The sequence below is a fragment of the Petaurus breviceps genome, unplaced genomic scaffold (genome assembly GCF_028583685.1).
Source record: "Petaurus breviceps papuanus isolate PSGF00001 unplaced genomic scaffold, PetGlider_PUasm1.0 188, whole genome shotgun sequence".
Taxonomy (NCBI): Eukaryota; Metazoa; Chordata; class Mammalia; order Diprotodontia; family Petauridae; genus Petaurus; species Petaurus breviceps.
The window spans coordinates 3,863,231-3,890,855 of record NW_027185804.1 but is presented as its reverse complement, the minus strand read 5'-3'; the positions used below and the strand labels follow the sequence as shown (position 1 = coordinate 3,890,855).

Genomic DNA, 27,625 nt, shown 5'->3' with positions numbered 1-27,625 from the left:
AGAGGAGGAAACCCCAGCAATTGTGTGTCCTAGGGAAAACCAGAGACTTTCTCTGGCAGGAGGCATTTTAAACCACACTCTTTTAGACAAACTTGATGAAATGTTAGGAAGAAATAGCTGCATTTGCTTTATATGCTCAAATTTCTTCTGATGTTGAACCAATTGTGGCAACACGGAGACCTCAAGAAAAACTAGGGAGTTCAAGACAAGTCTAGATGATTGTTGTTGTTGTTTGTTTTAAAGACCACATTGGTATAGGCAAAATTCTGAAGTAAAAGTTGGACCATCCAGTTCAAAGACCAAGCAGTCAGAAAGTGACATGAGCACTTTTGCCATCCAGTGGTCTCTGGCCTGCTGAGCTTCTACCTAGTCAGTAGGCTATGTCAGTGATATCCTGGGACCTGAAAGCTTTGGTTTGGGTTCTATTTTGTTCAGCTAATGGATTCCTTCCATTTACCTTTTTCATTTTCCCCTATTGACACTGAAAATAAAATAATGGTCTCATAAGGTTCTGTCTAATTTAAGCTCAAGCTCCCCAATGACTAAATGGGAGTCTTGCTGATCGCCCCCTTTGTCTTCTCTCCTCAAGGCGTCCATCTCACCCCTTCCTCCATTATTTCACCTGAAGATCTCTCATACTTTACTGAGAAAATAAGGCCATTTGCTGTTAGCTCTGTCTTTTCATCTTTGATATCATCTCCCATTCTTTCCTCCTTTATTCCACTCTCCAATGAAGAGGGCCTTTCTCACCAAGGTCAGTTGCTATATGTATCCTTTATTCCACCCCCTCTTTTATCTTCTGTTATATTACCCCTCAATTATACCCTCTAGTTCTAATCTACAATCTTTTCTTATGCTGGTTTATTCCATGATGCCTAACCACACTTGCAATACTCCATCATTCTTGAAAAATCCTCACTATTCCCTACCATCCATTCAAACTATCATCCTATATCTCTTCTTTCTTTCACAGCTAAACTTATAGTAAAAGCTATCTACTTTCATTGTGTTTACTTCTTTAAAAAAATTTATATTGATATCTTTTATTTTTACATGGCCTAGATTTACTCTTATATGCTTCTCCCTCCCACGACCTAGAAAGCTATCAGTTAAGACAATTAAAAAAAGAGAATAAGTAGCAAGACCAGTCAACACATTGAAAAGCTGACATGATATGCCATGTTCCCCACCTGTAGTGGAAGGCATCTTCTCTTATCTCTTCTTTGGAGCCAAGCTTGTTTTTTGTTCTTTGTCGGGGCATAGTTCCAAAGAGCTTTCTATAGTTAATGGACCAGTTCACTGTTCAACCAATGCTGCATGTATTACCTTTTTTTCACAGCCTTCCAACATTTGGAATTTTCCTGTTTTATAATCTTTGCTAGTTTGATGTGTGTACAATGGAAACTCAGAGTCTCTTTATGTTTCTCTTATTAATGATTTGGATCATGTTTTCACATGTTTGTTGATAGCTTTGATTTCCTCCTTTGAAAAATGACTATTCACATCTTTTGACCTATTGGGAAATGGCTCTCATTCTTTTATATTCAGATTATTTCCTTACATATCTTGTCTGTGAGAGCTTTATCAGAGAAACTTGCTGTAAAGATTTTTTTTTCCTTCTGCTTCCTTTCTAATTTTAATTGCTTTGGTTTTGTTTGTACAAAATCCTTTTATGTAATAAAATTGTCCATTTTATTTTCTGTGATCCCCTCTAGCCCTTATGTGGTCATAAACTCTTTCATTAGTCATAGATCCAAAATGTAATTTCTTGCTTGCTCCTATAATTTGCTTATGATACTCACTACCTTTTATGTACAAGTCAGGTATCCATTTGGAGCTTAACTTGGTATCAGGAATGAGAGGTCAGTCTATACCTAATTTTTCCCAGACTTTCCAGTTTTTCCAGTAGTGTTTGTTGAATAGTGCCTAGTAATGGTACCGTTTGGCTTTATTGTTTTTTTTTTTTTTTTTAGGCAATCAGGGTTAAGTGACTTCCCCAAGGTCACACAGCTAGTAACTGTCAAGTGTATGAGGCCAGATTTGAACTCAGGCCCTCCTGACTCCAGGGCTAATGCTCTATTCTCTGTGCCACCTAGCTGCGCCTGTTCGGCTTTATTGAAGTGTTTTTTTTTCCTATATGTTTTATACCTAATCAGTTCCACTGATTGACCTCTCAATTTTTTATCCTGTACCAAATCATTTTGATAGTTACTAGTTTGTAATATAGTTTGAGATCTGGTATTGCTAGATTCTATTCTTTCCTACTTTTAAAAAATTATTTCCCTTGATAGTCTTCACTTTTATCCTGCAGATGAACTTCATTATTGTTTTTTCTAACTGTAAAATAACTCTTTAATGGTTTGGTATGGCACTGAATAAATTAATTTAGGTAGTATTGTCATTTTTATTATATTGGCATGATCAGTCACACATGAGCAATTAAGATTTTTCTCAATTAATTAATATGACTTATGTTTATAGTTTTCCTTATATTTAAGCAACTTTGCATTCCTGGCATAAATCCAATCTGATCATAATGTATAATAATTGTTTCATTGTATTGCTGTAGTTTATTTGCTAAAATTTTATTAATATTTTCTGTATCAGTGTTCATTAGGGATGTTGGTTTATAATAGAGTTCTTAATCTTTTTTTTGTGTCATAGATCCTTTTGGAAGTCTGATGAAGCCTATGAACCCCTTCTCTGAAGAACGTTTTTAAAATAATTGAAGGAAATACTAAGTTTAAGTTAGAGGTGAGTGAAAATAGAGATGCAATTTTTTTTCCCATCCAATTTGACAGACCTTCTGAAATCTGTCTGTTATCTATAGCACAGGGTTTTTGTCAGGATCAAATGGGTAATTGTAAAGTTCTTAGTATAGTGCCTGGCACATAGTAAGTACTTAATAAAATATTTATTCTCTTCTCTATCTCTACAAAATCTTTCACATAAGTCCTCCTCTAAACTATAACTTTAGTTCAGACCTCATCAGCTCTTGTTTGGTCTTCCTGCCTACACTCTCCCTATCTACCCTTCACACTGCTTCTACTCATCTTTCTAGGGTACAAATGTGACTTCAATAAACTCCAGTGATTCCCTTATATATGAATATGCATTTTTAGCTTTTAGAGCCCTTTATGACTGGCCCCAACCTACCTTTTCAATTTTCTAATCGATCATTCTCCTTGTACTCCTGGGGGCTGCTCCCCAGACTTACCATTGTATTTCCCCTCTTTGTGTCTTTGTCCTAGCTGTTCCCCGTGGTTGGAAGGCCCATCACTCTCTCCACAGCACTATTCTGCCTCCTCCTTGTTAGTGCCTTCACCTTTCTTAATTATTTTGTATTATTACTATCTGTCTCTGTATCCCCTAAATAGAATGTAAGCCACTTCTTTTCTATCTTTGTACCCTCAGAGCCTAGCATTGTACCTGGCTCAAAGTAGACTTTTAATAAATGTTTGTTCAATTAAACTGAAGTGATCTTTGATTTGGACTTTCAAAAATGGAAAGGATTTCAAAAAGGCAGAGATAGAGCAAAGGTATTCTGGGTCTAGTTAAATGTTGACTTCTTGACAATCGGCCATCAAGTATTGTACTAGGTACAGTGTAGGAGAGGACTAGTGGGCCTCGATGGGGAGCGTCAGTGCAGCCACACACCTGCTTCTGGGAGCCAGGACCCAGGCCCTCTACTCAGTCTTATTCATCCTGTCTCCCTCATCTAAGGATAAGCCTTGTAATTCTGCTCTTCTTTCCTCTCGTGCAACAACGGCACTGGCTCATGGCGGGGCCACTTGCCAGGACCATTGCAGAAGCTTTCCACCTGGTCTGTTCAACTCTGCCCCTCAAGTGTATCCTCCTCTCATTTGCCAAGATGATTTTTTTTTAAAGTGTCAGTCTGCCCATGTCACCTCCCTGCTCAGTGAGCTCAGTGGCTCCCTATTACATCTAGGGTCAAATAGCAAATCCTTTTTTTAGCGTTTAAAGTTCTCCATAACCTAACCTTTCCCTCCCTCTCCAGCCTCTTTACACTCAACTGCCCTCAACAAACCCTACAATCAAGCCACACTGGCCCACTCGATTGTCCTCACACACAGCACTCCATCTCTATGCTTTGGACTGGCTGGCCCCATTCCTTTAATTCTCTGCTTCCTTTCAACTCTCAGTTTCCATGGCTTCCTTTAAGATTTAGCTTGCTATCTCTCCCATTAGATATGTGTTCCTTGAGGGCACAGGCTGACTTTTTTTGCTTTGCTTTGTATCCCTAACACTCATAGGGCCTGGCACATGGTAAGCACTTAATACAATGCTTGTTAATTGGCTGGCTCACTGACTAAATCCTCTCTGTAACATCCAGCCCCTGTGTGATTACCTGGAGTGATGAGGAAGTCACTCTCAAGTGAGATAGCCCATTTCATTTTTGAGGTCACCCGTTGGGAAGTTCTTTCTTAAGTAGAGTTGAAAACTGATGCTGTTACTTTTACTTTAGTTCTTCACTCTAGGTCCAAGCAAAACAAGTCTTATTCCTCTTCAATAGGACAGGCCATTTAAAATAATCACAGCCCCCCTCAGTTTGATGAGTGACCGTGGTGCAAACATGCAGAATCACAGATATTGTGAAAATGGAAGAACCAATCTTCTAGATGAAAAGTTGGACTTCTGAGGGGGAAGCAGTGGCCCCTCTGGTTATCTTCCATAGAAGATTGCAGAGGTCAGATGCCAAGGCTTACAGGTTATGGTTGTTCTGGGCAGCAGCAAGGGAGGGAAGTGATGCAATATATCACAACCACAGAGTCAGCGAGAGAAATGCCTGCCTGTTGTCTTAATTAGCAGCCTGTCCTTCTCTGGCTGCTGACTTGCAACAGCATGGAGCAAACCACACCACATCAAGGAGGCAGAGTGGGTACCTCTGATGTACACAAAGCATTGAGAGCAGTGCCTTTTGAAACTGTTTTTCCAGACTCAGGTGTCTCTCTGACCCACATGGTGGCCAAAATCTGAGGATTGCTGGAGGGGCGGACTATAAAGGCAAGCTGAATGTTTGGGGTCAGTTAGATAAGTAGAAAGCTCTAAAACAGCATTATCAGGGTTTTTTCCTCTCTCTCTTTAAAACAGTTTCCTCTCCCTTAATTGGGTCTCCAAGGCAATGTGAATAACATTGGCACCTCTGAGCATTACTCTGTGAGAGTAATTATCCTAACAGGCCTAGAGTGGGGGAGGAGAGGCAGAGGCTGTCTTTGGGTTTGGAAGGAAAAGCCCCATCTGATGTGCTTGCTCTGCTTGGTCTTCTAATTGATTTTGAGAGTAATTACTGGTGAAGGTTTTCTGAGAAAACACCTTGCCCCTGGTTTGCACAGGGAGCCAGGAGGTAACTGATAGGAAATGAAGGTAAGAGTGAGCATATCACACCTTGGACATTATGATTTCCTTACCCAGACCAAAGTAAAAAATCTAGGTAGCTTCCAGAGGCCCAAGGAAGGAAAATGATTTTCCTGAAGTCACATAAGGAGTTAAGAGGCAGAGCCAACCCTGGAACTACATTCTCCTGACTCCTGGTCCTGGTAGCTTTCTCTTTGGCCGAGTATTGTGCTTCATTCCAACCTTTTGGCCTGGGTTAGAGTCGTTACAGAATCATAGAATCTTAGGGTTGAAGGAATGCTATAGGTCATATAGTCCAACCCCTTACCTGAAGTCTGAATCCTCTCTACATTTACAAATGGTTATCCAGCCCTTCTGAGTTTCTCTAATAACAGGGAACTCACTACTTAATGAGGCAACCTATTTCATCATTGGATAGCTCTAATTGGTTAGAAAGGTATTCCTGATGTTGAGATGAAATCTGGTTCCCTGTTACCTCTATCCATTGATATTTCTGTTCTTGACATTTGTACTTTGCCAGGTTCCCTCAACTTTTGTTGCCTAGTTAGACTCATACTACTTAATCTAGACCTGCCTGCCCAGACCTAAGCTATATGTCTGTTCCTCTCTTAGCTCCCAGATCAGATCCAGCTGAGTGATGCCACCTCCTGGCATGCTTCTGTCCTGTCCAGATGAAGTCCCAGGGCTGACCCTGATCACACCTGCCGTGCTGCTGTTTCTTAAAGCTTGATGTGACTATAGGAGACTTTTCCCCATTCCTTTTCTCTTTTTTTTCTCCTTCCTCTTCCCTTTCCTCCCCTTCCCTATTGCTTCCCCTATTTCTTCTACTTCCTTCTTTTTATTGTCTATTTCTACTTCCTTCCATTTATTGTCTCCCGCATGCAAGACATTGTGCTATGTGCTAGATGCTAAGAATGCAGAGAAAAAAATGAAAAATAGTTCTTGCCCTTAAGGAGTTTCTATTTCTTTATACAACATTTGAAAGATAAAAAGAATGAATATCATATGACAAAAGAATAAATGAATGCAATATATATTTGATGCTGGAGTTAGTACTAATAACCAGAAGGACTAGCAAAACCTTTCTGAGGGGAATGGTACCTTGAAGAAAGCTAAAGACCCTAATGAGCAGATGTGGGGAGGAAGTACATTTCCAGGAATGGAGTTGACCTTTGCAAAAGACCTGGAAACACGTGTTAGAATTCAGATTTTGGAGAACGGTAAGTGGACCAGTCTGACTGGAGAAGAGAGCCCATGAAGTCTTCACAGATTTGGTTTAGATGCACATTCAATTCTCTCATCTTTTTACTTCCTGTTGAATTTGTCATCAGTTTGGAATGTTTCAAGTTAAGACTGTGTTAGAAGGCATGAGAAGCCAGTTCACCTTTATGTAACAGATATTGTCAGGCAACTATTTTTCCCACAGGGTTTACTCTAGTTTTCTCATAGGGCATAGTACACTAGCTACATTCCAGTGTGATCTGGAGATGTGGGGTCAGCTCAGTCAGTCAGTGAGGATTTTCTGAACACCAGCCATGTGTTTATTAACACTCTTTTAAGCACTATGGGGAACATGATAGGAGATGTGGGACCTGGCATCAAGGAGCTCTTAATCTAATCGAGAAATCAAAGCTAGCTTCCATGAAATAATTAGATAATTGTCTGATAAATGTGTGATTCTGTTTATAAATGCAGGAGGATTCTCCAGTCTAGAGTGTATGGGAAAGGTGTCTTGAGGAGGAAAGATTTGAACTAGGCTTGAGTGGTAGAGAGGTGGAAATAAGGAGGGAGGGCATTCTAATTGAAGGAGGAAGAAGAGTGGAAACAAAGACCCAGAGGAATGAGCCTGGCATCTTCTGAGACAGCAAGAACACCATTCTAACTGAGTCAGAGGTCCATGTTAGGGGTATTGGGAAATAAGGTTTAATAAGGAGAATTTGGCCAAGTAGAATTTGTGACAGACCTTGAAAGTCAAGGAAAGGAATTTGGATTAATTCAGTAGGAAGCTATTTTAGGTTCTGTATTAGGTAGTGATAGGATTCATGCATATTTTAAAGAAAAATTAGTATGTTAGTGATATATGCAGGATAGTTCAGAGGAAGGGGAGACTAGAGGCAGAGAGGATAAGAAAACTATTGCAGTAGATCAGGTATAAGGTGATAGGTACCTAGACTGACATGGTGGCTATGTAAATGGAGAGGAAGGGATAAAATCCAAAAGATATTTTCAGAAGGAGAAATAACACGACTTGATGACAATTTGCCTTTGTAATGAAAGAGAAGGAAAAGTTCAAATATTTTAGCTGGGAAGAATAGTGGTACCACTGAGCAAAATGGGTTGGTTGGGAAAGGGTTCCAGTTTTGGTATATCATGGATATACCAGATATTGGTATGTTGAATTTAAGGTAATATGTAGGCTACCCAAATGGAGATGTGCTATAGAACGTTGTAAATGTAGGCCTAGTGCTCCTGTCAGTACTGGAGGTAGAGATTTCAGTCAGCCACTTCTGATATATTTGAAGCCAGGAGATTGGATGAATTCTTTGAGTTCATGAGGTTGGGCTTATTCTTGAGGATTATTCCTAGTTAAATTTCAGGAATAGAAAGAGGAGCCAAGCCAGCAAAGGTATTATCAATACAGTGAGAAAGGCAGAAGGAGGAGCAGGAAGGTTCAGTGTCTCAGGAACCAGAGGAAGAGAGTTGCAAGAGAGGAGCAGAGATTGTTGCAGAGGGGGTGGAGAGGATTTCATGTCTGCCAGCTAATGCTTTCTAAGTTGGCATTTTCATACTGAAAAATGACTTTTGGAGGGAGATGAGGAGAGCAGAGTACTACTTGCGTAAAAGGTCTCTCTTCTTCCTTTGGATACTCCCCAATGAAAATTTCCCTTTTTCTGTTGTCTGCCTAACAGTAGTACCACAAGCATTAGGATTTTAGGAAATTTAGAGAGTAGCAAGTACCTGACCTATGTGCCTGCTACGTAGTTACTGCTTAATAAGTGCTTTTTAACTATCTCTATCCTGTCTCCCCTCCTTTCTTTCTCCTGTGTGTGCATCCATGCATCCCTGGTGCTCAGCATTGACAGCTGAGGGACGCCTAGGAGGTTTTTTTTCCTATAAATTTGTTCCCTCCCTTCCTTAAGTCTTAATCCCTTGCTTGTGACTCTACAATTGGTTGCTAAGGAAACTGATTGTGACGTCAAAGGATGAGGACTTCAGGTGAAGAGGCAGGAGCAGGTGAGTCTGTAGGAGATAAGAGATTTTATGTAAACAAAGGAGGACTTTTCCCTCCATCTCTCTCTCTATATATATGTACATATATATGACAAATAGTCAGGACATAAGGTTTTTGAAGCTTTTGTAGCTTTTAAAAAAAAAGGATGAAAATAAGGTTATGATGTTTTGCATCTGGATGGCCATAGTGTGAGGCTGGCAGAATATACCAACTTGATCTCTAGCTATGCAGACACTGTTGTTTGAGTCCTGTTATTCCATGTTGGATTGCTATTTAGATACAGAGATTGCATCATCCTTCATACGTATAAACAGGGAATCCCCAGGGCTTTGCCAGCTCCTCATTTCTCCACCTACAGTGTTGTTATGATGAGCTATATTTAAACAAGCTGCCTGAAACCTTCAGGTTCCAGCAACAGATGAATATTGTCATTTTGGGGGTAATATGAAGGGTGACGGCTTATTGGAACTGGTCCTGCAACACCGAGGGAGGAAACAGCTTTGTGAGCTAAGCAGACAGCTATAAGCAGAGTTCCCTAAAGTTAAAAGTCTTGTTTTCTTCCTCTTGAGCATCCACCACGAGTTAACCTAAGGATTTAGAGGGGAGATACAGCTGGAAAGAGATAGAGCTCTTTAAGACTGTCTCTTTTGCTGATCAGTTTGGGAATATTGTTGTTGCAGTGCTTCCAAGATAAACTCATCCAGGATGACTCACCAGAGGCCTTCCTTACAGGAGTATCTCAGGTGAGAGTGGGAGAAAGAAAGGTCTGACTCTTCATCATCAGCCTCCCCTCCTACAACTAGGGATATTCACTGGTAGAAGAAGGGCTGTTCTCTATAGAGAGGTATAGCTGTGCACAAAGCCATACTCATTCCCGGCAGTGCTGCCGACAATTAATGTACAGAACAAGGCTGTTTCCAGGGAGTAGGCTGCATGTGCCCTTTTGCTTAGTTACAACCCATCCTCTTGGCTGTCAGTCTTGCCTGTCCCTTTTCCTGGCTTTCTATCCAGGTGGGCTGCTTTAGCAGCAGAGCCCCAGGGGACCAACAACAGGTAAGCAAAGGAAGATGCTTTGGGGGAATTCGGTCAGATGGTGGGCCAGGAGCATTCTGTTTCTCTTTCGGTCTGAGTGTCTCCATAAAGGGATAAGTTAAAAAGGTTAAGGCTTTTGTTCTGTTGGTGTGACTTGGGTCACATGGATGGGGAGGGGGTGCATTATTTTGTTGGTTGTTGGGTGCCCCAGAGACCTTGTCTTCTTATACTGGGATGTCTAGCAGGTTTGTGGAATTGATATCTCAGTCTTGAGACTGTTTTATAATCACTGGAAAAAGAAGCCAGGAGAGTTTTTGTGATGCAGTAGAGATGTGTTTGCTTTTCAGGGATGTGATAGTCTGCTGGTAGTTTATATATCATATGCTTCTGTCCTCCTATTTTTGTGATCCATGTGCTAGTGATACTGGATGGCAGAACTTTAATGAAACCTTTGGGACTAGGAGGTAAACCTATCAGCAGTGTAGATTTCATAACTATCTGAGCAAACAGGTATGATTTGTTGTCTCTGCTTTATGCATAGAAAACTGAGGCATGGGAAGATAATGTTACTTATGCATGATCACAGAGAGAGGTGATTGCCTCAGAGTCAATCAGGCAAGCTGTTCAGTGGTCTTTGGAGGTAAGCTTAATTTCTAGATGGATTTGGTCAAGTCATTTTTATTTTGCTGGACATGAATTTCCTACCTACAAAATGGGGAAGAATAAAACTTAAGCTACTTGCCTCACCTTTACTGTCCTCAGAGTTGGAAATGACCACATAGACTATCTAGTGTAATCTTCTCATTTTATAGATGAAGAAACACTAAGTGCCTTTGACCTATGGTCACATGTAAGTGCCCAGTAAGTGGTAAAGCTGGGATTTGAACACAGGTCTTATGACTTCAGGTCCAGGGTTCTTTCTCTTCCCATATGCTGCCTGTTAGGTACCCTATGTAAAGGCCCATTTCAGCAGGTAAACTAAGCTGGTCTTCCCTAAAAGCCACAATGCTGCCAATTGACTGCCTCATGCTCCACAAACTGAGGTTAGAAACTATTTGGTGGTGCCTTGTCTTTTGTGTTCCTTGACTCTTCACTCAGATGAGATTAAACTTCTTCATCTCAGTGTTTTGTCACTAAAGTTCTACCTGGAATACAAGTTGCAAGTTTCATCAGAGCTACAAGCCAGCTTCACCTCCTTTTCATATAGTTGGGAAATGCTATGGCCAAGATGAACTCGGTGGTGGCAGCAGTAAACTTGGGCTGAGCCCTCTCTTAAGAGCTCGTACCTCATGTTTAACTAGAAATGTTAACATTAACAGCAACAGCATCCAAGTGAGAGAAAAGCTCTGCCTCCCTCTTTCTGAAATAGAAATTCCCATGTTTCTGTTGGGGCTTTGCACTCTTCATAAAAGGCCTTTATGTTAATCACAGGAATTTGTACATCTACTTCTCCATGAATCTTGGGACTGAAGGGGACACAGAAGAATTTTCCAAGCTTTTCTCCCTTGTCTGCTATTATTTTTAGGTGTTTTTGTTAACTGACTTTGAGGGAGAAAAATAAAATAATATTCTACATTAAAAATCTCCCTGAAAAGCTAGTAATTGAAAAAAAATTAAATTGAATTATAAATTCAACATATAAGTGAAACCCAGTATAAACAAATATAAAAACCAGATTGTGTATAGTCAGTGCTCCTAAAGATAGCCCATCCCAGCTTAGATGAAATTATAGGTCTGGAAGTCTTCAGGCAGGACTATCTAAGCCAGCCCAAGCAAATGAGAAACTATCCTGTGTTTGAGGACCCCCAAGGAGAGACCTATAGAATCAGAGCTGACCTTAGCATTACATTTGAAAATTGAATATCAAGAGTCAGGAAACTCTTTCTTCCAGTGGGACTCCTTCTTGCTATGACTGCATCTTCATTTTGTTTTGTTCCTGTTGGAAGCAGAGAACTGTTGGTCACCATGCTGAGAGGCCTCAAGAGTATTACTTGATTGCTATTATGCTGCTTTTCTCACTTCTTTTCTCCATCCCTGTCTCCCAAACTTTAATCATACCTACAACCTTCTTCTGAACCTCTTAAGTTGTTTCATATCCCTCTTTAGTTTTAGTGTCCCAGAGCTGGTCCTAAAGCTCTGGTTAGGGTCTGACCATTGATTATGGAAGAGTAAAATCCATGTCTTTTCCCACCTCAAAGAATTCTCTGTGAGTTCATCCAGGAGTAGGATTCCACGGCAAGAGCAACAGCTTTTTCAACTGCTTTTGCCTGGTATTCAAGGCCTTCCATAGCCTAGCACCACCTTTTTATGTATTAAAATGTTTAATCATATATTTTGTTTTTACAGTACGTGCAATTTTCTAGTGTGTCATTCCTATACCCTCCCCAGAGAGTTATTCTTGTAACAGACATTTAAAAAGAAGAAATATAGAACTGATCTCTGCAAATAAGGAGAGATGCCTTCTCATAACTTTTTTTAGGACCAAACTTGATCATTATGATTTAATAGCATTTGTTTTCCTTGTACTTTCTATTTCCATTGTCGTAATTACATATATTGCTTTTCTGGTTCTGCTTACTTCACTTTATATCAGTTCATGTAAGTCTTCTCATAATATTTTGTAGTTATATTCATCATTTCTTATAGCACAGTAATATTTCATTACATTTATCTACCAAAACTTGTTTAGCCATTCCCTAATCAGTGGGTATCTATTTCCCTCCCTTCTCCCCCTAGTTCTTGGCTATTACAAAAATGCTGCTATACATTTTTTGACGCATAGAACCTTTCTTCTTGTCATTGACTTCCTTGAGGTATACGTCTAGCAGTGGAATCTCTGGGTTACAGAGTATGGATATTTTTGGTTTCTTCTTTAAATAATTCTAAATTGCTTTCCAGAATAGTTGAGCCCTTTCATAACTCCACCAGCCATTAGTATGTCCAACTTTCCTCAACTCCTCCAACGTTGACGATTCCCATCTTTTGTCATCTCACATCATGATCTTATATTACTCTCTTCTATTTACTGCACAATCCAATCAAACTAGACATTCTGTCCTTCAATTTTTTTATACTCTGTGTTCCCCTATCTTGCTCTCATTACTTCCTTTGTTTGGAATATCTTCCCTCTGTCTTTTCATTTGTTGAATTATTACCCATCCTTTGAAGCCCAATACAAGTCTCATTTCACCCATGAAACCTTTCCTGATCTCCCCAGTTTGAAGTGATTTTTCCCTCAGATTTTGTATAGCATTCAGCTTTACACTTTTGCACTGTTATGTACTACAGCAATTGGTATTTGTGTCTTATTCTGTTACTAGAATGTAAGCTCAGTGAGGGGATGGACTATATCCTACCTAACCTAAGTTGCTTTTCCAGCACTCAATAATTGTTCTGTATAAAACATAAAGTTAATGTTTGTTGAATGAATGAATATTTGGGAGAAAAGAGAGTGAAAACTTGGAGTGAGGAGAAATATGATTAAGGGGAAAGCTAGCAAACAGCATAGGAACTTTGTATACTTTTTATATTCTAATGGATTATATATCATTCTAATTTTAACTCTTTAACCTCAATCCTATTCCATAGTAACACATTTTATATATGTATATACACATATGTACATATATTCATATATACTTGTCTTGTATCTTCCATAACCCTACTCCCAGTTGTATACACAAGGTTCTTTATAAAATTAAAGCTAATCACACACATGGATATTTATACACTCAGGACAGTTTCTAGGAATATTTTTACCTTGGAATTGAGGGGCAGAGGAAGTGGCATTTGCTGCCATGCTGTGGAGCAGGTAGGCCATCAGGTAGCCATGGATGGCCAGTTGTATGGAAGAGAGTATGACCATTGTGTAGCTATGCCAGAAAAGGAAGAAGTCTCACCCCTTTGTGTTGGAGTAGAAAGACAAACTCCCTTAGGGGCACTGTAGTGATGAGACACTGGTGGCTGGGATCACTAGTTCCCTAGTGTAGAACTATAGGTGAGATGAAGCAAGGTATGGGGACAGTGGAAGGAAGTGTAACCTCTCAGGTGGGGCAGTGACTCATTTTCCCAGTGTTGGTTACAGCTTTGCACATATTTGCCAGGAGTCATCTAGACATAAGTTTAGACACTGACATTACTTTACTTGCCAAGATCTCAGAGCCTTAAGTCTATAGGATCTATGAAAATTAGGACCCAATGAAAATTAGAAATTATTAGCTCCTTCATCCCTGTATTCTAAAGCTCTGTTCTAGTTTTGTGTCCCATCCAACTCTTCTCTGAAAGAAAGCCACCCCAATACTCGGAGGACACAAATGGATTTCTTAGTTCAGTAAAAAAAAATTATAACAACTACTCAGTAATGCAACCAAATAGAATACTGATATTCATTTTTTATAGGAAAAAATATGCCCTGTATGCAAAATAAAAGCAAAAGAAAGATACAGACAAGGGGTTAGGGAAAACATGAGATGAAGGGAAAATATTTGTTGCAAATGAGAAATAAATTTGATATCACTTAATGCCTATTATTGGATCTGTACTGTGCAACATTATGACTGACCTGCTCTGGCCAGGTATTCCTCCATGAGGAAAGATGGGGTTAGCAAGGATAACTTAATTCCAAGGATAATCCCCAGACCTTATTTTAGCTGTTGGTTTTAACTTCCTCTCCCTTCAGACATTTTGGCTGAATTTTTTAATGAGTATTTGAAGATACCTGCCTAGGGTGTCTGCTCTAACCCCTTCCTGTGTTGAATCCTTTTGCTTTCACAGAAGTCCTGCCTCAAGTGTCAGAGATCCCCATCTATCCTCTGCTTGAACACTTCTAGCTGGAGGAGCTCACTGTCCCAGGAAGATGCCCATTTTACTTTCGAATTGTTCATATCATTAGAACATTCTTATGTTGAATAGAGCTGTTTGATTTGAGGCCCCCTTTATTTCTCAAGGACCTATGCTGCCCTGATGGAGGTGCTGATAAATGGCAGAGTAGTTTAAAAGACAGGGAATGAAGGACAGGGGAGAAAGCAAAGGATGGGGACAATCCACAGAGTGGGTGATTATCCCATGGATAATCAAGAGTTGTCCATACTTCAATTACATACTTTTTCCATCAGATGTGCTCTAAAAAGTTAAATACAAATGATAATAGAACAGCTGTTATGGGGCTTCTGCAGTCACAGTGGGGTCTTTTGACATTATTCTTCTTTTTCCTTGCCTTGTGCCCTGTGAAATCTGGAACAGGGCATTTTTTTTAGTCTCCCAGTCAGTAGTATCCTGCTGCCAGGTTAGCAGGTTAGGTCCATGTTAACTTTGAAACAGTGGAAATTTGGTGTGCCTTTGTTCAAATTGATGATAAAACAAGTTCTCAATGAAAAGAATTCCCTGCCTCCTTCTTCCTTCTTTCCTGAGAGCTTCCTCCCTCATCTCAGAAGAGCTCAACTTTGGAGTCAGGAGCATAGAAGTTAGGTTGGATGAAACTGGCCTCAGGTGTTTACTGTGAAGCACAAGGAATGAGCCCCAGGAGGGCCAAGGCTAGCTTTGTAGCTCCAGCATGGCCTGACTCAATCATTGATTGTATGTCTGTGAAGTTCTGGGCTGAGGCCTGGGTCCCTCCCATGTGTCCCTTGTCCTTGTAACAAATGAAAGGTCTAAACACTGGGGAGGCAGGACCATCCATAGCCAGAGCTGTTGAAAACAGAGTCTGTTGTACTGAGGCAAGATATGCTAAGCCCATCATGCTCTTCTTTGTGGTGGGTGTCTTATTCTTACTTTATGAATTCCTTTTTTAATTCTTTCAGCATAACCATAGTAATCAATATTTATCTTCAACATACTCAAATTAAATTAGTATATTACTGTTTCAGATGAGATAAAGAAAAGGAAGTAGCCAGTTATCCAGTATTTACTGAATGCCTCCTAAACACCTAAATGTGTTAATTAGCCCACTAAGTGCTTTATAGATATCTATTTGATCCTCACAGTAACCCTGGGAAGTAGGTACTATTATTATCCCCACTTTACAGTTGAGGAAACTGAGGCATTCAGAGCTTAAGTGACTTGCCCAGGGTCATATAACTAGGACGTGTCTGAGGCTAAATTTGAACTCGTCTTCCCTACTCCAGACCCAGCACTTTTTCTACTGCTTCATTTAGCCAACCCCAGTTATAGATATACAGAAATGCATAAGACAGGTCTCTACCCGTGAGGACCACATAGTCTAGTTTTGTCAGTGCTAAGGTGGTTTGGGACCCAGCATCTCCTCTCAAACTTACAAACTCTGACGGACCCATAAAGCTCAGGAATCTGGGGTCCTGGCATAACAATGGGATTAATTGCTTAATAATAGCCACAATTTATATAACACTTAAAGGTTTGCAAAGTACTTTGTAATCACATTTGATTGTAATAACAGCCTTGTGTGGAACTTCTCTTGGTATCATCTCCATTTTATAGATGAGTCATCTGAAATTTAGAGACAGTAAGCATGACTTGCCGGTGGGCACACAACTAGCAGGTGTCCAAGCTGAGACTGTATCCCAGACTTGCCTTGCTTGACTCCTTTCCAGTCTAGGGTCCTTTCTGCTAAAATATACTACATCTCTAGATTAGAAGGATTAAACTTGTTTTGCTTGACTTCAGAGGGCTTTGTGAATGGAAAAAAACGGTCCAACAATTAGAATTGTTCAAAAGTGGAATGGATTCTTTCTCAGGAATTAGAGTTCCAGTCTGCTAGGTAAGATGGAACAACTCCTTGAGTGATGTTGCATGGGAGATTCTTGTTTGGTTATGAACTGAGCTTGATGACCTCTGAGGTTCCTTCTAGCTCTGTGATTCCAAGAGTCTCTGAGTAGTGGGAGGTTAGGCTGAGTTATATTTGGGATGGACACACTGAGTGCAACATCAGAACATCAGTGTCCTCAGGGTATTAAAAGAATAAGAGGAAGGCCTCCAGCATATCTGGGTTGCTTCTCTATGGAGGTGGATTTATGGAAAGACATGGACGAGAATATTGCACAGAGTGAGAAGGCATGGAGGGATTTTGATCTGCCATTGTTCTGCCAATATACCCATACCAAGGAGAGAACAGAGCCATCAAAATAAGACTATTTGTGGTACATCCCTAACCTTTCAAAGGGATGGCTTGAAAGATCTCTTTGACCTCCCATGAAATATCCTTGGAAACTGTCAAAGGAGAACATCTTCTTTGGAAAAGACATTGGTTAGACCTAATATGACATTTCTTATCTTATCGCTTATCATATCTTATCTCTTCTCATATCTTATATCTTCTCCCTTGTGGCCAGCCAGATAGCTCCTTCCAATTGGGGTGGTACTAGCTATTATTTAGTCCCTTCTGTTTTGTTTTTGACTACTTCATAGTGGTATTTCAGGAACCCATGAAGCAAATTTTGCTTTTCTGTGGTGTATCTGCTGCCAGAGTAATTCAGTTGGATGAAGAATTAGTGGGTATGTTAGGAGGCTAAAGCCCTGAAAATACTCATACTATGAATTGACAGTGTAATATGGTAGCCAAGAAAGTGAATATCATCTTAGGCATCATTTAGACATGTCCTGGAATAAGAAAATGAAATCCTTTCCTCTGCTGCCTTGGTCAGAGTAATCTGGAGTATTGTGGTCACTTCTGGACTCCACAGTTTTAAGAAGGATTCTGTTCTGATCAGCTGGAGAACATCCAGAAGAGTGTGCCCAGTATGGTGAAGAGTCCATGGTGAAGTTCATGCCATATGAGTAATGGATGTTACACATAGAGAAGAGAAGGGCTTGGGGAGAACATCCTGGCTCACTTTTAGGGCTTAATATTGGAAAGGTTATCACCTTTTAGAGGCATTGCAGCAATTTCTATTAGTTTCCAACAGGTAGAGTTCAGGACCAATGTGCTGCAAAGAGATAAATTTAGGCTTGAGGTAAAGAAAGACTGCTTCCTACCATTTGGGGAGCTCTCCAGATGTGTAATGGGAGGTGGCGGGTTTATCTTCACTAGGGGCTTCAGTTAAAAGCTAGATGGCAGGGTGTCTTAGAAGGGTTTCTTTTTCAATTAGAGGTTTTACTTGATGACTTCTGAGGTTCTGTCCAACTCTTAAATTCTCTTATTCTTTGTGAGATAACATAGTCTTGGGAAGAATATTGTGAAAAAGCAGGCATTTGACAATTTAGATAGCACCCATCTTGGGTGATAGAAGATTGTTATTATTGACAATAAATATTTGCTGGATTGAATTTGTTTAATACAATGGTGAATCCACTTCAGCTAACTCTCTACCTGATCAAGATGTGCTTTTGAAACAAAAGCTGATGAAGACAACTCCTCGTGGGAGTAACTGCATACATGTTCCCTTCCCAAGGGAATGAGTCAGGGCTGCCAGGGAGGATGACAGAAGAAATACAGTCATGCACTCAGTCTTTACCAATCTCTTTTGGTTTTAAGACAATGTCTTCAAAGTCTCCGGTGCTTATCTGGCAAGTTGTTTGCAGCTACTGGGCCTGACATCACAAGGCAGTTAACAGGAGGTATCTTTAAAACAGTGGACCCTCAGAGAACTTCTAAAAGGAATTGGGCCTATTAGAGGAATAATGGAGAACTTGATATTTTATTCATTTTGCACAAATTTTCTCTCCCAAACAGTACTTTTAACTGAGAAAAAAAATCTTTCTCCTTTTCTAATATGAAAGTTCACTTTTTGATTGTGAAAAAAATTGAGTTTAATCTTTTAAAGAGCTGAGATATTAAGAAAAAAAATGTGTGAAATGTGCGGCTGATGGGGAAAAAGTCAAATTCTTTCTCCAGAGTTCAGCCCAAGATTCATTCCATCCTCCTGACAGTATCCTTATCATGTCTCTGTTTTTCCTGGTAGCAATCATAGAATATTATTCTCACATCTGGGAAAAACTTTTGTCATTTCACTGTCTCAAGCCAGTGTCAGATTCATTGGCAAAAGTTAACATTTTATAGATGAGGAAACTGAAGAGAGGGGCTTTCTATGAGTCACTTCTCCAGGTCTGGTGCTGGTTAGTGGCAGAGGAAAAGGTAGAAGCCAGGCTCTCTGACTCCCAACGCCATGCTTCCCTCTCTGTTGGGTTCTTGCAAAGGCTCTGTTGTTTAGGAGCTCACACTTTTAAACCACTTCCAGGAAACAGTACACAAATAGTAAAAAGATTGCCATCCCCCATGTTCTTCCCTCACCCCAGCAGACTTACCTACAACTACTCCTAACTTCTAAATGCTTAGTCCAAAGATGGTAGAGGTCATGACTGACAAAACAGCAGGCTTATTGACAACTTGTAGGATCTCAGAGGTGGAATGGACTTTAGAAATCATCTGGTGCAGTTCTCTCCCTATGCAGAAGATACTGAAGTCCAGAGAAGGGACCTGATATCTTTATGGCTATCCAGTTGTGGTTCAGGCATTAGTGCTCTTTATTAAATGTGGCAAAGATTGTACAAGAGGCTCTTGTAATAGTGCCCAGTCTGAGGGATGGGGAAAATAGTGGTGGTGTCTTTAACAGATATGGGGATGTCAAAAAGATGAATGGATTTGGGAAAGGAGTATAGTTTTAGATTCTGAGATAACTCATATATAGATATATAACTCATATATGTGTGTGTGTGTGTGTGTGTGTGTGTATAGCCTTAAAGTTTGCAAAATACTTTTCTTTCCTTTCATACAACAATCCTGGCAAGCACTTGCAATTATCATCCCCATTTTATAGAAGAAACCGAAACTTTAGGGGGGTAAAATAATTGCCCAGTGTTACACAGAATAATTGTTTGAGGCAGGATTCAAATGCAGGCTTTCTTAATTCTAAATCTAGAGCTCTTTCTACTATGCCAACCTTTCATCTCTCTAACATGACTGATGTTGTGATATCCAACCAGAAATGTCTAGCAAATATTTGGAGATGGAGCTTTAAAAAGAGGTCAGAGGTGGAGATGAATATTTGTATGATTAAATAACCACATTTGAAAATAACCTGAGTTGGTAATTTTCTGAGTCTAATTCTGCTGACCTTGCTTTTGTGATGGGATCCAGCTTACCTCCAGAAACTCTCCAGGTCTTTAGGGAAACTAATTAGAATCACATTTCCACCAGTGATGACCCCAGAGCACCAATCAGGTGTTCTTCCTCCCTCCTTGTTCAACATGTAGCAGGGAGAGAGCTGAGATGCCAGTGAGGGTGCTTTGATGAGGCTTCTCGGCATGTCTGTTTGACACTTTAATGTGCTCATTGGTTTCCAGAGGGGTGCAGTTGTGATTCCTGATTCATTCTAGGATACTATTCTCATGTAGTATGAAGCTCTCTACTCATCTCAGATGATTAAGAGGAAAAAGTGTTTTAATGTTGATGACAAAAGACTTTCCCCACCACTTCAGCAGCACACACTTAGTGGTCATAGTGATCATGTAGGCATAGATGATTAGAACTATCCATCATCAATTCCTTGGGACTAGTCCAGTTGTTTCATTTTACAGGTGGAAAAATCACTTGCCTCATTGAGCTAATAAGTAGCAGCCCTGAGACTGTCATGCCCTTCCTCTAGTGCTTTTTCCACTGTGCTCCCCTCTCTGACTTTCAGCTTCTTACCAGCAGTCTACTTGTTCAGGACTTGTATTTTCTGAGTAACTTCCTGACCATCCCCCCTCCCTCCTTCCCTCCCATCTTGTTCTGTAAAAGCTGGGAAAGGGAAGTGAGGAGGGAGAATATTCTAGGGATGGTGGCCAGCCAGGATGCATGGAGTCAGGATGGTGAGTGTCATTTTTGAGAAACAATGAATAGTGAAAGGAGACTAGTGGATCATAGAGTGCATGGCAGGGAGTAAAGTGCAAAAAAGACTGGAAAGGTAGGAAGGAGGAAAGAGGAAGGTTATGAAGGACTTTAAAAGCCAGATGGAATATTTCATATTTGATCCTGTAGAGAATAAGGAAACCATTGGAGCTTATTGAGTAGGGGGAGGGTGACATGATCAAACTCTAGGAAGTTAACGTTGGCAGCTGAGTATAGGATGGATTGGGGTGGGAAGGAGCTTGAATCAGGGAGACCAACCAGCTGGCTCTTATAATAATCTAGCAGAGTTGCAGTTATTACAATGATATTGCAGTTAGGTGATGAGAACCTGCAACCTTACCTTGGCTCTGTGAGTGGAGAGAAGGGGACATGTACAAGAGATGTGCAGGCAGAAATAAGATTTGGCAATAGGTTGGATATGTAGGGTGAGTAAAAGTGAGGACTGAGGATAACGCAGTTTGCAAACCCAGGTAGCTGGGAGAATGGTGGTAATCTTGACAGTAAGGAATGTGTTTGGAAGAGAGGAGGATTTTGGAAGAAAGATAATGAGTTTAGTTTTAGATGCTGAGTTGGAGATATCTACATGGCATCCAATTTAAGATGATCATAGGCTGTTAGAAACGTGAAACTAGAACTCAGGAGAGAAGTTAGAACTGGATAAACAGATCTGAGAGTCATCTGCATAGACACGTTAATGGAACCTATGGGAGCTGATGAGATCTCCAAACTTGATAGCATAGAGGGAGTAGAGAAGAGGGTCAAGGATAGAGGGATAGGTCAAGGATAGGGTCAAGGTTGGTATGCTTGGTCAGGAGGGATATCCAGCAAAGAAGACTGATAAGTAGATAGGAGAAGAACCAGAAGACAACCGTGTTATGAAAACCTAGGGAGAAGAGAATATTCAGGAGAAGAGGTTGATCATTGTGTCAGAGGCTCCAGAGAGGTCAAGAAGGAGGAGGATTGAGAAAAGCCCATTAAATATGACAATTAAGAGATCACTGGTACTTTTGGAGAGAGCTGTTTCAGTTGCATGATGAGGTTGGAAGACTGAAGAAGGTTTAGAAGAGAATGAGAGGACAGGAAATGGAGGCACCAATTATAAACAGCTTTCTCAAAGAGTTTAGCTATGAAAATGGAGGAGAGATAGATACAGGATGATAACTGTCAGGGATGGTTAGATCAAGAGAGGGTTTTTAAAGATAGGAGAGACAACAGAGAAGTAGCCAGTAGACAGGAAGAGATTAAAGATTAGTGAGAAAGTAAGATGATAGAGGGGGCATGGGATCACTTGTGCATATAGAAAGGTTTGCTTTGACAAGGAGAAGGAAGAGCCACCTCTTCATGTGAGACAGGGGTAAAGGACGAGAAAGATGAAGAGGAGAGAGCTCTTTGTGATGGACTGTTTTTTTGTTTTTTGATTTTTTTGGTGAAATATGAGGTAAGGTCCTCAACTGAGGGGGTGGGGGGAAGCAGTGCCACAGGAGGCTTGAGGAAGAATGAGCCCTATGGTGAGTGGACTTAGTGACCAGTTTTTTTCTTATTTTCTCTAGCTCTGTTCAGCAATTTATATAAATCTTTCCAGACTTCTCTGTATTCATCATATTCATCATTTCCTATATCACAGTAATATTCTATTACATTCATATATCAGTATTTTGCAATTCCCCAGCTGATAGATATCTACTCTATTTCCTGTTCTCTGCTAGCACAAAAAGTGCTGCTATAAATATTTTGGTATATGTGGAGTTTTCCTTTTTAATCAGTGACCTCCTTGAGGTAGGAGTTTATATTCTAATGGGGTAGAAAACAAATACATATGTAAGGTATTCCAAAAGTGTTCATGCAGCTTTAAACTATTAAAACGCCTGTATTAAACTGTGCTAAGTTTTTTGGGACAGAGTATAAATATGGGCAGCACAAATATAGAATTAATAAAAGCCAGCATGTTCTATATAACTAAATACAAGGCAGTGTGGTCTGGAGGGGTCTAGGAGATCAGGATAGGGTTCGTGTAGAGGATGGTGCATGGAGACTTCTCTTCGCGTTGGAGAAGTGCAGGGTAATTCATGGATCCTGCTGGGGATGCAGAGGACGGGGAGAAGGGAAAGAGGACTGAGATTAACAGCTAATGCCTCCTTTGCTTTGGCTTTAAAAATTTATAACAGTGTTTTAAAAAGAGAATGTGCCTAAGTTCTGAACAATTAATTTATAAACAAAAAATTTAAACTCCTAGTTTTAAAACTAGAAGCAATGTGTGTCAGTTTGGGGCTGTTATTATTATTTTCTGTTATTAACATATTATTGACGTCCAAAAATGTGGCACCATGGTATAGGAGTTAATAAAGGCTCCAGTCCTACTTCTGACACCTTGTTACATGATCATGGGTAAGTCACCTAATTTCTCTGAGTCTTGAATAACTCTAAAGCTACAGATCATAGGGGGCCCTGATCTGCTTTGGTGTGAGTGTTTCCACACTGATGTAATAAGAGGTCCATGGCATATTTTATAGCATAATTTATAAAATATTATGACAATAGTAATGATGATGCCTCCATATTTCAATGGGTCTTGGGTCTCATTGGTGTGGGGCCTGCCTTCTTATCCTACGTAACTCTTGTCCATGTCTTGCTGTAAATCTTCCATAGTGGACCTAACCAATGTGATAGGGACTATCCTCTAAATCTCCTGACATTTTGTGGATACAGATGAAATATGGAGCCTGGCCACCAGCTATTCTTCACTTTCTCTACATGGCTAGCCAGCCTCCTCTTCTTGCCAGACTTGAAATAACAATAGTTCATATTTGTATAGTGCTTTGTGATTAAGACACATTTTGACTGTGTTTTTTTTTTCCTTTTGGGAGGGCAATTGGGGTTAAGTGACTTGCCCAAAGTCACACGGCTAGTAAGTGTGTCAAGTGTCTGAGGTTGGATATGAACTCAGGGCCTCCTGACTCCAGGACCAGTGCTCTATTCACTGCTCCACCTAGCTGCCCCATGTAAATCATTTTGACTGTTTTATATTAAATTGATAATGATGTAGCAGATGGAAAAATGCCATTGAAAATGCAACTTTTGAGTAAAGAAAAGCTATGCCTTTGTGTTATTTTTAAACCATTTCTGTGGTTGAAAGAAAGGTGCTATATTGTGGCAAACTCTTACACAAGTCTTTGGTCTAGGCTTGCCTGGAAGCAGGGGACACACTAATGCAGAGTTCATTGATTTTAAACTATGACCTGAAAGATTGAGTGTTTTGGGCACAACTATTAGAGTATCTAAGCAATGTTTGGGGTTTACAGTTTTAGAAATCTAAGATCATAGAATGTCAGAATTTGGATTCCCTGAGGACAGACTTTCATTCTTGTCTGTTTCCCTAGTGTCTATACTCGTACCTGGTACATAATAGGTACTTCATAAAAGTAAGCTGATTGACTTATTGGAAAGGAGCTTCTGGGTCATCTAGTCCTCCCCCTCAGTTTATGAAGAAGTAAATTGAGACTTAGAGAACCCAAGCAACTGGCCCGAGAACTCACAGCCAGGGCCTGGCAGAACCAGGACAAAATAACAACACACACTTCTCTGGTGCTTTAAAGTTACACAAAAGACTTTTGTCACGACCTCCACAGGTAAAAGGTCGTTGCAGGTATGATTTCTGTTTTACAGACAAGAAATTTCAGGCTGAGATAGATAAAATAACACCCATGGCCAAGCAACAACTACAAGGTGATGAAGCCTATCCTTAAACTTGTCTTTTGGTTCCAAAATCCAGAACTCTGCCATGTTCTTCCTCTGCTCTTGTGGGGTTTAGGCCAGTGTTCTTTTTATTCAGCTGCTTCCAAGTTAATATGCTTTTTGTCTGGCAAGTTTCCAGTTGTGACCCTGGCCTAGTAATTTACAGAATCAGTTCAGGGCATACATTCTCAACAGTGTATCCATAGATACTGGTTGCCAAACAGGAGAGCCCCTTTTTCCTGGCCACTTCTAGGGTGAACTGTCCAGTTTGTGGAGATCTCATCTCAAGTTACTTCATAATCTCAGGCTGAATTTTTTCTCCTCACGCCCTTTGGTAGGAGCTGTCTCCTGCTCCTGGAATTGATGTGGATTGAAAGAAAAGAATTACTGGGGGGTGGAGGGGTCAGAGACAAATTAAATTAAATCCAATCTTCATGAAGTGCCTATTCTGTGCAAAAACCTGTGCCATTGCTCATCAATGTGCATGTCTTTTTGTCTCTACTTAAATGTGGAGATGTGAGATTTAAGTGGAAAAATAGTATCCAGTGAGGAGAGTTCACATTTATATGGCACTTTAGGATTTGGAAAAACACTTTCCTCACTACTCTGTGAGGCAACAAACATAATGAGAACAATAATGATAATAATAGCTAGCATTTTATAACACTGTATGGTTGCAAAGCTCTTTACAAATAACATCTCCTTTGATCCTCACAACTCTGGGAGATAGGGGCTATTATTATCCCCATTTAGATGATGCACACATTGTCCCTATTTTATAGATGGGGAAACTGAGGCTGAGAGAAGTTGCCTTTTTCATGATCAAACAAACTAGGAAGTCTCAGAACTTGTATTCACAGTCAGGTCCTCTTATGGCAAGACCACTCTTTTTTTTTTATCTTACCATAGCTTCCTCACATGATTAGTTCAAGGAAGAGGGAGGTTATCATCCCTCATCTCACCAAAGGCTTTTGAGAGTCTGAGGCCTTACCATCTCTTTCCTGGCCATGTAAGTCTCTAGGTCTCATAGTAACTAGGAGTTGCTGGTATAGAGGATGGGTAGGGGGTACAGGAGAATCCCTGGAACCACAAGGAAGGACAGCCTTCTTTTGACTCTGCCCAAGCACAATTCCCAAGGAGAGGCAGAAGAGAGCAGGGAAAGTTTGGAACTGAGGCTTTGTCTTAATTTTTTACAAAAATCTATAATTTGGTGAGTGTGTATACTCACATATCCCAAGCACTTTACAGATTGTGCATCATAACTTCCTGTAGTCATCCCCAGTTTTCCCTTTGTGGCCAGTCTTCTGGTCAGGAGGCTAGTCCTCAGACAATAGATGGACAGTCCATTGCTGGGTCAATATTGCTTTCCTGCCTGGGTGGGACCTGCCAGAGCTTGTGCTACACTACCATAATGCATTGGGTAGAATTGAATGCTTGGTAGAATTGAAAGAACTCTGAACTGTAGGTTATTAAAAGCCAGAGAACTATATTCAAATACTAGCTTTACTACTTACTACTTGTGTGTCCTTGGGCAAGTTATTTAGACCCTTGTGACATCATCAAATGTGAGATTTAGGTAACTTACTTAACTTCTCTGGGCTTTACATACCTCCTCTGTAAAATGAGGTGGTCAGGCTTAGATGACCTCAAAGGTCTCTTCCAGTTCTAAATCTGTGAGGTCCCTAAAGACTCTAAAATCTGCCAGCCTATGGTTGGACTTCAGTGAAGGAGATGGCATCCAAATTACTTCTTTTTTCCCCCTTTCTCTTGAATAATGAGGCTAAATTACTGAAAAGAGATCTAGAACTTGAAAGAAATTATAAAAACCTTCTCACTAAAGGATAGTAATTCGTCTGTATCAGAGTGAAAGAAAAAACTGCAGTGACATGGTCTCAGTTTTTGCACATTCTCCCGGGTACTTATTACATGGGGATCCATCACCTCCTGCTAACATCAGGATGCCAAGTCAGTTTTCAGGTACTCAAAAGATAATTGTGAGATGAGAAGATAATTTAGAATACTCACATCCTCTCTCCACTTCAACATCTCTCTGAAATGTACAGAGAGGGGAAGTGAAAAGAGATCATGGTTCTGGGGAAAGGCTTAGCAAGCTGGAAAATATTGATTGAAATGACATCATCTGTATATTTGTATTACCCAGGCTTTCTCTGTTTCCTATTACCATGGAGAGCTGGATATAAATGGCATTGGAGGTAATCTAGTCAGAGAAGAATTTAATCTCCCTCATCAGGTGGGTTTCTTGCTGTTCAATGTGAGATTGAAGGTGTTTATTTCCCTAAATTCTTAGAAATACATATGTTGTCATTCTTGGCCCCTCTCCCTTTTACCCATTGTAAAGTACTCTTTGTCACATAGTCCATTAAGGGTTTAAAGTTCCTGTTAATGTCTGTTCCATGACCATGGAAGTGGCTATGAGATAATATTTATCAAGCATTTTACAAATCTTAAAGTACTAAGTAAATATTGCTAGCTATTATTTGTAGATGGAATTAAGGGGCAGGGTGAGGAATTGTTAACTGCCAGGGTCAAATTCCCTTTTTGACTTTATGTCCGAGTACAACTCCAGATGTCCTACAATTTTGTATGGAACTCTGGTATTTAAAAAAAAAATTTTGGGGTTGTTTTTGGAGGGGGGATGGCAGGGCCGTTGGGGTTAAGTGACTTGCCCAAGGTCACATGGCTAGTAAAGTGTTAAGTGTCTGAGGCTGGATTTGAATTCAGGTCCTCCTAGCTCCAGGGCCAGTGCTCTATTCACTGTGCCACCTAGCTGCCTCTCGTATTTTTTAGATGCACAGAAGTAAGTGTAGTGAACCTGAAATGTTCCCTCTATTCCAAAAGAATCAAGTTATTGTTATTTATCAATTAATGTGAATCAGCATCTGATTGACTTGTTTCCAGTGCATCCTAGAGGCAACTCAGAGGACATGAAAGCACCCCTGACTTTAAAAATCCACGAATGATTTATTTTTTGAGGGCTAGCTCTGCCACCACCTGCAAACTGACCCACCACAGAAAGATGGAATTTGCAGGTGGTAGCAATGATAACCCTCAAAAAGAAGCTTATTCATGGATTTTTAAAGTAAGCCTCTTGGCCCCGAGTTCAGAGCATGGGAATGGTACTGCATCTTCCCAGGTTCTCCATTCTCAACTTTAAACTGTTTGAGGAGAGGAATTAACCAAGACCAATATAAGAAGCAGTATGGTATAGCAATAAAACCATTGGACTTCAGAAGACCTGGGTTCAAATTCTGGTCTGTTGTTTACCAGCTCTGTAACCATGAACAAGTTCCTTTCCCTTTTGTGGGCCTCAGTTTCACCTGTAAAATAATGGGATTGGGACTAGATTTCTACTGTCCCTTCTGGGTTTAAATCCAGTGATCCTAAGTAAAAGTGAGTTCTTTTATTTTTCTACCTATGTACCTAGGACTTTG

General features: G+C 40.2%; 1 protein-coding gene across 2 annotated transcripts in view; it reads left to right on the top strand.

Annotated features, from left to right (window-relative positions):
- The window catches only part of TRIM66 (tripartite motif containing 66), a 112,596-nt gene that overhangs the window by 12,426 nt on the left and 72,545 nt on the right, over positions 1-27,625 (top strand). For both annotated transcript variants that reach the window (XM_069091170.1, XM_069091169.1), the window contains exons 2-3: positions 2,665-2,754; positions 26,335-26,424. The gene's annotated coding sequence lies outside the window, so the exon portion shown is untranslated. The remainder of the gene's footprint in view (positions 1-2,664; positions 2,755-26,334; positions 26,425-27,625) is intronic.